Raw genomic sequence first — 13,454 nt, forward strand, 5'->3', positions numbered from 1 at the left:
TAAGATCAAGCATATGCAACCCACAAAACTTAGATTCATAGCGAACTTTATTCACTCCAAAACTATAGTGGTAGGGACCGCATAGCAGACTTGTGCATCATTTTTTAGAGCAATGATTCATCATTTCCAACTTATTAACATGGGTTCAATAGGAGTTGAAGTAGGATTACCTTTTTGGTTAAGCATAATAAATGACAATATATATGATCAAGCTAACTGTCTTTAATGAGATATAACAATGAATGTAAAGGTAGGAAAGTAAAGGAGCAATAGTAAGAACATACCTTTGTGGGGAGATGACCTCCCCCAAGCTAGCTTGTTGCTGGGTGTAGAGCTTCTTCTCTCAGATTGATATCCTTTATATTTATTTGTTTGATTACAAGGGAAAACCTAACTACTACTTGATGATATAGCTTAAGGCTATTCATATTTTATTTGAAACAAAATGAGATAACATAAAGTCCCTTCATGATTGTTTCAAGGACTTTGTTTTTTTGTTATTATTTATTTCTTTATTATATTATTATTATAAATATATATATATATATATAATTTTTTAATTGCATACTTAAATATTTTTTTTGTTTTTATCATTTATGCAATGATTTAAAATGATCCTAATTCTAAATGCAGTGGTAGGATAAACCTAATCTAAATGCAACACAATTTAAAGGCAAAAATGTGGAATAAAAATGTAGAATTTAAATAGAGAGAGAGTAAAACATACCTTAAAACCACGGGGGTTCTTCCTTAGTCGAAGGTTCATCTTTTGGTGGCTTTCCTTCGAGGGGATCTTCTTCTTCTTCCTCTTTCCACACGGCCTCCTTGTAACACCCTAGGTGTTAAGCATGCACTTAGTCTCACACAGTCACTCATAATGCATTCTCATCAAGCATAGCATGAGCATAGCATCACATAAACATAGTAGCTTTTAATTTGTAATTTTATGTGCTTAATTTAAATAAATTAAATATAATAAATTAGTATGCTTGCTTTAAATTTGCTTGTGATGACCCAAGTGAGTTGAACTATGCTTTAGAAGAATTAAGAATATTTTTGTGGAATTTTTGGAGCTCTAGCATTTGAGAAATGGATTTTATACAAAAATCCCCAAAATGAATTTATTTAAAAACCTAGAACTAGTTTTGAATTGCATTTCAAATTCTATTTGGAATTTGTAGTTGCAGTTTAAAGCAAAGTTGTATAACTATTTATTTTTGACAACTTTGTTTTAGGGGCCAAACCTGAAAAAGATTTTAAGTGAGTCAAAATGAGCTTGGAAAATATTTGGGAAAAAGAATTTCAAAAAAAATGGAAAAGGGAAAAGGCGGGCGCTAGCAGGCCGCGGCCTCGCTTCTGGCCCGCTGGCCGAAGCCGGCCCAGCCCACCAGCGCGCCTTCCCCCTCCCCGCGCCCGCACCCGCGTCCATGCGTGACGGCCGGCCACGCCGTGCCGCCACGGCGAGCCGGCAGGGCTCTGCCGCCGCATGGCGCGCATGTGCCGGCCTAGACACGCCCTGGTCGGCCACCGGGAGCGCCCGACCGCGCCCGCCTCCCCCTCCGCTGCCATTTCCGCTCATCCACACCCCCTCTCTCGCTTTCGCTCGCCCGGACAGCCGCAGCGGCCGTGCCACCGCTCGCCATTGCCACCGACGCTCGGAGCTCCTCTCTCTGGCAGCTCCGGCCTCCTCCCTCGAATCCTCGGCCACCAGCGACTCCACCTCGCCTTCCCGCACTCCGCGCGCACGCTCAACCGGCCTTGGTACGCTTTGCTCGCCCGCTAGACCTCATCGGAGCTCCGGCGACCTCTCGGCTCGCGTGGTTCTCCCTCTCATCTCCACCGTTGCCCATGTTTTTAAGCGCATTAGCTCCGCATCGACTTCACACACCTTTCCCCGTCCTAGGTTCGCGCTCTACCGCACCGAGATGGCCGAGCCACGGTGAGCAGTGCCGCCGCGTCCGCCATGCTCGACGGTGAGCTAGCTCCGATGCATGTTAGGCGCTGAAAAGGGTACGGCTAGGTTCGTCTCGCGCTCGGGAAGCCGTAGGTGCTCTTGGGGTCGCCGGAAACCTCACCGGAGGTGAGATCCCGGCCGGTCCACGGCCGTGGATGCGCTGAGTGTATGACAGGTGGGGTCAGCTGACCCGCGGGTCCCGCCTGTCAGCGCCTCTAGGGGATGGAGTTCGGGTGCACTTAGCGTTTTGAATCGGTTTTGCTTTATAAATGTTTCCCAGAAATTTGTTTAAATGGTATTTAATCCATATCTTGAGATCCATAGCTCCAAAAATGATGAAATAAAGTTGGTGTGTTCCATAATTCAAGATCTACAACCTAGTGTCTTTGAATGTCATGTTTGTACAACTTTTCTGTGTAAATATAATTATTTCATGTTTTTGTTGATATTTGGAAAATGCATAGTAAATAGAATATAACTCAGAAAAATGTAATTCTTGTTTTGTGAGCTTTGCATGGATGGTTAGTCTCGTGAAAAAATATGTAACACAACATTTGCTGTAGGAATTAATTTATGATGATTTAAATGCATGCATGGCAATGGTTTATGATTTTTAATAAATGATTGGATCATGCAATTATTTGGAAATTTTTGTGGGCATTTCTTATGTTAGTAAGTAATTTATAAAAATATGAAATATGTTGTTTGACACTTTATCACGAGTAGGGTATTTACACTTAATTATGTTGATTAAACTTGTGGTTTTTGTGTAGGCCACATTACCTGTCCAAATATTATGAAAATTTGGTGGTAGACTTTATAAATAACTAGTGACCTACTATAATTTTTGTAGAATTTATTGATGATCAGAAGTATATGCTACTGTGGTAGGCCTAATAATAGTTAAATAAATAAAACCTTGTTATGCATGAGATAAATAGAATAAATGGTGTTTGGTGTATCTTTGAAGCACCATGATAGCTTGCTGGTTGGTAATAACTTGTAGAAGAGAATGCAATAGATGCTTTACTTTGGTTACATGTTCTTGGATGATGTTGACTACCTTGTAGAAATAGTTTCTTGTTTCATCTATGCACCATGTCATGATAATCTTGTATTAACTTGTGTAAGCATAGCACCTCGGACATCTTGCACTCCACTCATGAGCACACATGCATCATACAGGCTCGCAGGAGAACGAGGTGGGACCCGAGGAACCGGAGGAGACACAGGAGGAGGAACATCTGGAAGGACCCGAGCCAGAAGGAGATCTACAGGAGTGCCCGGACCACAGGTCTAACACTTTCGAGAGAGGCAAGCCCTGGAGCATTCTAAGTCTTCCTATTCTCACTAACGTAATTTGTTATATCATGGTTGTTTTACTATGCTGCATTTAAGTGATAGGAGTTGCTTGATACCGTTGATGCATGTTTATTCCTTGATATCACCACCTATTTATCTACCTTGTCCTATATAGATAGGCTGGGAGTCTATGCTTAGCTTGCTTAGCACGGTAGAAGTCGGATGATATCCTGTCACCTATGAGATATAGGTGGATACCTGAATGTTAGCGGTCAATGCTATGGTGAAAAAGTAACCAAGTGTGGGAATGAATCTGAGACCGGGCAGGGTCTTATGGTGGTGTTGACCGTAGTGCCCCTACCTATGTCGATTAAGGACCGATCGTTGACGGCCCTCTTGTCATGTTGAACGCATGCCCCACTTAGCTAGAAGGAGAAGTCGTTCCGATTATGAAGCCTGAACACTATCCGAGCCGGGAGTCGAGCCGCCATGCGCTGTATTGGTGATGGTTGAGGAGAACGACGAGGGCGCGGCGTGCAACCTTGGTATACCTTGCATACCTCGGTCGCAGGAACGGTCCTCGGGTACTGGCGGTGCCTGCCGAACCTGCGAATTGGTCCTAGATAGTGTAATATGGTGATCTGTAGCTCACTTGATCAGTGAGTGTGGTTTGTGTGCGGAATAACTCGCCAGCTGGTCAGAAATCGATTCGAATCGCCATCGCTCCTGGATAGTGAGCACTTGACATGAGCCCTGTCCTCGTAGTAAGGACTATGAAACACTTGGGTTATGATAAGTAATGAACTGTGAATGCTATGATAAGGTACTATCATATCACAACAATGTTGTTTGCAATAGTACAGGTGCAAACCTAGATGGTAGGTATTAATACCTAACTTGAGCTAAATAAAAGAAAGGGGAGATCAGAATATATTTCTAGATGGTTAATGCTTTTGTGCAAAAAGGTTTCAGCTACCCCACTATACAACCTTCATAATCCTTGAAGAGTCTTTTATTTTTGGTTTAGGACGGGTAAGTCTAGCTGAGTACATTCTCGTACTCAGGGTTCCATTCCCATGTTGTTTTGCAGATGGTCAGATGTACTATGGGTATTGCATTCACTGCTTGTACCCAGCAATGGGTGATGACTAGACCAAGGGCGATGGTCACTCTACCTCCTCTTTTGCTGTTGTGGGAATGATCAAACTATAACACTATATCAGACTAAGTGTTTGTGTTACTTTAAAACTATGATGCTTCCGCTACTCTTGAACTTGGTTTGTAATAACTTTATGTGAACTCTGATGTAATTGTTGAATGTTGTGATCTGAATGTAACTGTGGATGGTGATCGCTGAACTTATTACGATCTTGGCTGTATGTGCGATTGTGGTTTGAAATCCTTTGAGATTTCACAGACTACCAGGATTATATGGGCTTAAGCTTGGCAAGTTGACTGTGTAAATGGTTGCTATCAGGCTTAATCTCTTATAATTTGGGTGGTTCTGTTAGAGCTGGCATCATAGCAAGCTTCAACGGATTACTGTTCATAAGTACGTTCTAAAACAAACTTAAACCGGTTAATAAAAGTTAGTTACCTATTAATGGTAATCAAGGTGTTAAAATGAGTTTTTGGAAAACTACACAGTGTGCCAATGGTCATATCCTTTATGCCCAGCTAAGGACTCTAAGGTGGCTAGTTAAGTACTGACTTGGGGTTTATACATCATATTTCTATTTCGTCGCTCATATGGCGTGTAATAGTATGAGTGCCATTCATTTGAGTGGTAATATGTGGATCATTTTCCCCTACGCCATGGTAAGTGGGAGCTGTGAGAGCATCATCGGATACACTACCGGTCTATGGAAGTGCTTTAGGGTGCTATGTCATGCACGCATATCTAGTGTGCCTGGGAATAGTACCGCATGTTGTGAGATTCCGTCCTAAGAGGCAATGCCGTCATTAGGGTGATGATGTGGGTAGTGGCATGTCACATGCATAGGTGTGGTACCTGTGTGTGTGGGGTGCATAGTTCTAATTTCTTGTTCTGCATGTTCATACTGTGGTTGGGCTGAAATAAGTTTTTCTGCAGGTATGCTAACCACGTTCTCGCATAGAACGCTAGTTACGTTATGAGAGCAACGCTGTGTGCCACATCATATACCGTTTAGTATTGACTTATGTTTCTAAGTTTGTGAGATTGTAAGTTTATTGCATGCATCATGTTCATTTCATATCATTACTAACTTCCTCCCCTTATTTAAATCTATCCCAATTGTAATTAAAATGATAAAAGATAATCCTCAGTCTTACCCAAGGTATTCTATTTTCAGCAGATGGCACGCACTAGGCTCACCGCTCGCAAGTCCACTGGTGGGCGGGCCCCACGCCACCAGTTAGCACCTAGGAGCTCGCGTCACAAGAGCAAGTTCCTAGGAGAGTTTGGGATGCCTACCTTGTTGTGGAGGGTGCTCAGTTTGATGGGGTATCCTGAAGGAAGGGAACCTCACTACTATTGGAACCGAGAGCAGCTTGGTGACGGGACCCTGGTGGGGATCGAGGCAGTGATTCCTACCAGCGGTGGTGACCCCACCTGGGGTGGCTGGGTATACGAGTCCCGAGGCAGCACAACTTTCCAGGGTGCGAGTAGGGCTGCTTTTGCAGTTCTGAGGGATATCCTGGAGAGGTTTCCGCATGAGCTGGCCCATGCCTTTGCTGGGGTGTTTCCCCGGGATGACCCCTACACTTCGGTGTGGGATCAGTCCGAGGTAAATGCTCTAGAGAGGAGTATGGATGAGGATCAGCACAGTGACAGTATAGCTATGAGCGCGATGTTTGCCATGATGAAGACTTATGGAGGTCTAGAGCGCTGTTTGGGGCGTTTGTCTGGGTCTCTCCTGATAGTTCAGGATGAGAAGCGCCAGCTATAGCATGAGTTTGACAGTGAGGTTGAGAGGCTGCAGGCGGAGTTGGCCCGTGTTACTCTAGAGAGGGACTAGGCAGTCCTGCAGAACAGTGTGCCGAGTCAGGATCTGCTAGTAGTGAGAGAGTAGAGAGACAGGGTGAATGGATTAACACAAAACCACCGATCTTTAAAGAGGCCGTGGAACCGGTTGAGGCGGATGAATGGATTAACACAATGGAGCAGAAGTTCTGTCTCCTTCGGCTGACCGAAGAGCTCAAGGCAGAGTACACAGCGCATCAGTTGTAGGGACCTGCTGGGATATGGTGGTCCCAACATCGTACCACCTATCCAGAGGGGACCCCGATCACCTGGAACCGCTTCACCACCGCTTTCTGGGGAAATTATATTCCTCAGGGTGTGGTGGAGATGAAGATTGGAGAATTCATGAAGCTGTGTCAGGGAACCAATCTGTGAATGAGTATCTACACGCTTTCAACAATCTTGCTCGCTATGCTCTAGAGTTTGTGAACACAGATGCTAAAAAGATTGCTAGTTTTCAGAGGGGCTTGAGCCCAAAGATGCTGAAGACTTGGGTACAGGGACCTGAGCTACTTTCAATGCCTACATCAGTGATTGTCTGACCCAAGAGAATAATAACAACAACTATAGTGCATCCAAGTCACGTAAGAGGGCTTTTGAAGCCGCATCCAAGTCACGTAAGAGGGCTTTTGAAGCCGGATCGTCTGAGTCCAGGGCACCAGTGGCACGACGTCAGCAGTATCATCCTCCTGCCCCGGGTGCTAGGTTCTGACCCCCGCAGAAAAGGAATACAGGACATCCAACTCTGCGGAAGCCATACAAGGTAGCAGTGGCTCCAGCAAAGCCAAGGGCAAATCAAGCTACAGCACCAAGTGCCAACACCATGACCAAGGGGCCATGCTACAACTGCCATAGGATGGGGCACTTTGCTGAAGAATGTCCATACCCCAAGAAGCAGCAGACGACCTACCCAGCCCGTGTGCACCACACCTCGATCGGTAATAGCTGGTATGTTCCCTATTAACCAACATCTTGCAGTTGTTTTGTTTGATTCTGGATCATCGCATTCATTCATGAGCCAAGCATTCACACAAAAGCATAATCAGGTAGTTACAGATGTGGGTTATGGCTATCACATCAGCTCAGCAGGGGCAGATGTGTTAACAAATAGAGTGGTTCGAGGGGCAATCCTGGATATAAGTAACCGCATGTTCCGAGTGAATCTGGTGGTCATGCCTGGTTTAGTCTTGGATGTTATCATGGGCATGAACTAGATGAAAGAGTGGGACACAGTTATAGATGCACGGAAAAGGATGTTATCTGTCACGGAGCCTCAGGGCAGTGGTTCTTTTCAAGTACCCCTACCTCATCGGTTTTACTTTGCTAACATCTCTTGTGCTACGCAAGTGATTCCTTTAACCCAAATCCCCGTGGTTTGTGAGTTTCCTAATGTTTTTTAGAAGAATTGCCAGGACTTCCCCCAGATCAGGAAGTGGAGTTTGCTATAGATTTGATACCAGGTACAACACCAATCTCTAGAAGGCCGTACCGGATGCCACCTAACGAGCTCGCTGAATTGAAAACTCAGTTGAAGGAGTTGTTGGACAAAGGTTTCATCCGGCCGAGTTCGTCCGAATGGGGCTGTCCGGTGTTGTTTGTGAAAAAGAAGGATCAATCCTTGCGCATGTGCGTGGACTATCGTCCACTCTATGCTGTGACAATCAGGAATAAGTATCTTCTACCATGGATCGACATCCTGTTTGACCAGTTATCTAAAGCCAAGGTGTTCTCCAAGATAGAATTGAGGTTCGGGTATCACCAAATCAAGATCCGCCCGCAAGATCTACCAAAGACTGCTTTTTCCACCAGATACGGTTTGTACGATTATCTTGTCATTTCCTTCGGGTTGACGAATGCTCCTGCATACTTTATGTATCTGATGAACTCAGTCTTTATGCCAGAGTTAGAAAAGTTTGTTGTGGTGTTCATCGATGACATTCTGGTTTATTCAGAGAATGAGCAAGATCATGCGGAGCATCTAAGGGTCGTGCTGACACGACTACGAGAACATCAGTTGTATGCGAAGTTCAGCAAGTGAATTTTGGCTTAAGAAAGTTCAATTCCTATGGCACATTTTGTTAGAAGAAGGAATCGTCGTGGATCTATCAAAAGTACAAGAAGTTATGGACTGGAAGGCACCTACTTCTGTCTCAGAAGTTCGAAGCTTTCTTGGGTTAGTCGGGTATTATCATCGTTTCATCCCCGACTTCTCCAAGATTGCTAAGACAATGACCAGTTTGCTACAAAAGGATCATAAGTTCACTTGGACAGAGGGGTGTTAAGTAGCCTTCCGTGCCTTGCGAAAGCTACTAACCACTGCTCCTGTTTTGGCATAACCGAACATCGAGAAGCCTTTTGATGTGTTCTGTGATGCATCGAAAAGTGGTTTGGGGTGTGTGGTGATGCAAGAGGGCAGAGTTATAGCTTATGCTTCACAACAGCTGAGAAAACATGAAGTCAACTATCCGACTCATGATCTTGAACTATGTTGACGGTCCTTAATGCTCACATTTAAACGTCAACTAACCATGGAAAAGGACTTATGTGCAACCAACGCCCAGACTTAGGGTTTTATCTAACACAATTCCACGAGTTTTGTGTTTGTCTATTTCTGCAGGGGGTTATCAGGAAATACGAAGGAAAGGCCCACACGTCGGGTTTACATAGAGATATTAACGTGCCGCGCAATTTTCTATCATCTAGAAGACTCCAGAAGCCACGTGAACGAACGGGAAGCCGAGAGGGCTCAGGGACAGGGCGCCCGCCCTACTTCCTAGGGCGCCCGCCCAGCTACAGTGTCCAATTTAGACCCGTTTCGTGGATCGTGCTCCACTGACCTAAGGGATTAAGGAAAACCGTGTGATTAATGTCGGTTTGATCCGATGGCCCAGATTCATCTGAAAAGACTATATAAGCAAGGCCCCCTGGCCCCTAGAGATCATACCTCTTCTACAGAATCAAAGTTAGGGTTTCAATTCTTCATCCAAGTAGAGAGGATCCCTCCAGTTCATCTAGTTCTAGTTCTAGTTCATCTAGTTCTAGTTCTAGTTAGTTCTAGTTGTAATCTAGAAAATAGGGAGAGAGAAGAGGAGAGAGGAGGAGGAGCTGGATCTGTCGGATCTTCCTCAACATTATATTTTGCAGCAACTGGTTCGTTCTTCAATTCATAATTTCTGAGTTCTTTAATTACTTTTATGTACATTCAAGTTATTTATTGGATTCCCGCTTGCATCAAGTGCTCTAGTTTTTATAACGCTAGAGTAGTAATTAATAGATTAGACGTGGTGTTTAGTCTTGCGATTACCTGGAATTGCACCCAATCCTGCGGATTGTTGTGGTAGCCTTAGGGTAGTGACAGCCCTAATGGTCGACGTATTCCACCACGTTCGGATCGGTGTTTGTAGGACCGTAGTCAGACCTTCCTAGCCCTCTTCTCATCTCTTTCTGTGGTTAGTGCTCTGATGTCCCGATATAGATAATCTTGAAGTAATTCTTGATTCTTAGATCAACTAGAGAACTCTCAGGAAACTTCCTCTCTTCCCACCAAAAATAATCATATAGTTATCCTTGGGCGATCTTGAATCTTAATTAGTACACTCACGTTCCCTGTGGAAAATCGATACTCTGAATACTCCCGGGTGAAGGCTACATCGGTATCCGTACGCTTGCGGATTTTTCTGTTTGCGTTTAAAATACCCAACAAGCTTTCTGGCGCCGTTGCCGGGGAACGATAGCTGTGCTAGTTTCGAACCAAGTCGTCCGTGTATCCTTTTTCTTTTCCTTTTTACCACACTCACCTTATCATTTTCACCATACCACATGGATTTCACTCTAAGCATTAATGAGCATGGAATTTATTTCATAGCCACTTCATTTACTCCATGCTCATATGCACCATCTTCACAATCCATTGGTCTCTCCAACATCACCACATTCGAGATCTCCAACCCCCTCATCCTTTCTATTTATGAAAACTTTAAAAGGGTGGTTGTCGATGCACATGTCTATAATAAATTTTGCAGATCTCGTTGAGTAGATCTTGATATAGGTCAGCGTTGGAGGGGAAACCACCTCGCTGACATAAATTAATGGTTTCCCAAGAACAAGTTTAGTGTCCTAAAATAAGCACTGATTAGATCGTAACATGAGCTTTTAATTATTTGCAACATTACCTTGTGAATTGAGCATATAAAGGATAATTGTAAAAAAATTCCTTCGGGTATTCTTGTCACTAACCTTTCCAGGATTGGAGCAAGAAGATCGGATGAATGACAAGCACAAGGTATGTACAACCAATCATCATACAACATTGAATTAAATTCATCCAAACTTGAATTTTGCAAAATTCAAGCTTGGGGGAGTACTTTACATAAAAACATCCTTTGCAATGTTGCTATATTGGTTGACCCTACCATTGAGACATGCTCAATTTGTTAAATACTAATCACACTACTTCATCTCCACTTGAGTAGATCTCTATAAATGCTCTCATGCTACCTTTATTTGCTTTAGTATATGTCTAGGTTTGGAGTAGTTTCATTTATCTCTTAATTGAGCTTGGTGCTTAGTTTAGGAATGATGATCTTACTTCCAAGGGGTTTTAAATTAAGCATGGTGCTTATGTTAAAAAAAGCCCTCCTGAATCAAATTAGACATGGTGTCTAGGTTGATTTTTGAGCCGATAGTATGCTATAGTAGATATAGGATATTTTGTTGGACTAACCCATGCAGGAAAACTTTCACTATCGACATGGGAAGTCCTGAGATACACTCACATTTTTGACAAAGAGAGAGACACATGAAGTTTAACAATTTACACAAGGAAGGCATAGCTCACAAAAGATGATCCATGGAGGGTGCCACAAAAACGATGCACAACCACTAAGAAAGGAAAGCTTCCACAAGGTGATACTGTACCATCACTCTTCAAGTAAGGTAACATCTTAAGGTACTTGTCTATCACTTTTATAAGTTTCTCCTTGGTTCTCGCGTTCACATGAATAAAAGAGACAAACATGTATGATTTACAACTCTAGATTAACCAACCCAATCGATTCAACATGTTTAGTCCTTCCACCTTTGTGATCCCACGCTTCTAATCATATGAGCTAAAATGTTGCACACTCAATCTGTGGGAGATATAAAAAAACGTAACTATAGATAGATTATCTTTCTATTAGGTTGAGCGATCTGATCTGACAAATGTTTTAAAATGCTACACTCATGATCTTATTATCCATCAACTTTGTCTTGCTCACTATGCTTAAGGTTAGAGAAGAAAAAATACACTTTTGGTTCTGTTGGTGTTTTCCACCAACAGGGCCCATGCACTTGATCTCCGCCTTGTCTTTATGAGCAGGTACACTTCGAGCAAAATATGAAGGAGTTTTTCAACTCCCAGACTCCACCAAGTGAAGAACCTAGATCAACGAGCACAAACACACTGGAGATACTAGACACTCATGCAATCACTGCCCTGAGATGCTTGAAGATGTAACTACTGGAGTAACCCCGTCATGGAAGTAATTACTGACCTTCTGCCGGTCAAGAGCGGCAATCCAGGATGCACCGTCATCCCGATCTCCATCGGCATGGTGGACTTCCTAGAAGCACTCTGCGACTTTGGCTCCAGCGTCAACATTATGCCCAGGGGAGGCCATTCCTAAATACCTCAGGAGCTGTCATCTACGCTAGTGCTGCCAAGATCAGTTTCTACATCAAGGGAAGGAAGGAGATGTTTTCCTTCAAGAACAAGACTATACAAATCTCAGATCAATCCCGACATGAACCAAGGAAGAGGACCAACAGGAGGAACAGGAACAAGCAAGTGTGGACCGAGTTAGCTAAGATGGTCACTGCAGTTCAAGGAGGTCAAGATCATCTATTTAAGTCACCGTTCCTGACCAAAAAGGATGACCCAGGCATGCCAAGCATCCAGTGCTCCATTAATGGATGCAACTTCTAGAAGACGCTTTGCGACACCGGGTCAGGCATCAACATAATGGCCGCAGTCACCTATCAACTCCTGCATGGAACCATGTCCCTACAACCAACATACATTCAGCTTCAGATGGCAGATCAGACATTCCGAAATGTTGAAGACAAGTACGATCCACCCATCATTCATAGGAGACCGTTCCTCAGCACCGTTAAAGCAATCATCTACATTGGAACCGGAGAAGTCCACATGCACTTCCCCTCTGAAAAGGTACGCCGCTATTTTACTGACCCTAACTATATAGTTGAAGATTCTAAGCAGGTCAGGACAAGAAGAAGACGACGCAACCGCAACCAGAGGAGGCAAATCATCAAGGACGGATGGGCAGACTACGAAGGAGAAGTGATAAGGTCTCAAGAAATACAACTTGAACAGAACTGTCCTGAGGAGGCCGTAGCACCAAGGCAGGTGTGGAGAAAGAAGATAGTTATACACGAAGAGGAAGCACCGTCGGAACCACCGACTACGCCATCCAGCGAATCTCAGAATGACTCAGGAAATGGAGAGTACCGTTCGGAGGACTTAAAAACACCGAACGCCTTGCCAAGAGGTAAACTTGGTAGTTATCTTTTTCCTTTCAATTATTTTAGTTAATCAGGTTCATATCATCTTGAAAAGAAAATAAAAATGTTAAGTAAGCCCCATGTGAGTATGCTCATGGCATAAAACCCATAAGTACATTCACTGTGGTGGCATCAAAATAAAATAAATATATTCCTGTCCTATAAAAATAAAAATATAAAAATAAATTTATGATCCTACTAAAGAGACTAACATTTATTGAGGAGACTCAACATGATAAAGGCTAGATATTTATGCTAACACTTAACTAGTTCCACAAAGCTTTGTTGTCTATTTGAGCTCCACAGAATTCAAGGATCAAAGAAGACTAGCAGACGGAGGACATCCTACTCGCTGTTAGAGTGCTGCAGACAATCAAATTCACCTTCGCCATGTGCTAGCTACAACAGAAGAAAATACGTCAAAATCCAGCTTGGGGGAGAGCACCCCCATTTATCCAGCTAAGTATTCTACTCACGTTTATACTACTCTAATAATAAAATGATGCATAATCATAGAAACCCAAATAAAGATTTTGTGCTTATATATATCTTTGCTTAGTTTGCTAAATAAATAAATAAATAAAGTCTGCTATGAACCATCACGATAAGCTCTCACATGGAAATGATGAATAT

Source organism: Sorghum bicolor, chromosome 6 (assembly GCF_000003195.3).
Source record: "Sorghum bicolor cultivar BTx623 chromosome 6, Sorghum_bicolor_NCBIv3, whole genome shotgun sequence".
NCBI lineage: Eukaryota > Viridiplantae > Streptophyta > Magnoliopsida > Poales > Poaceae > Sorghum > Sorghum bicolor.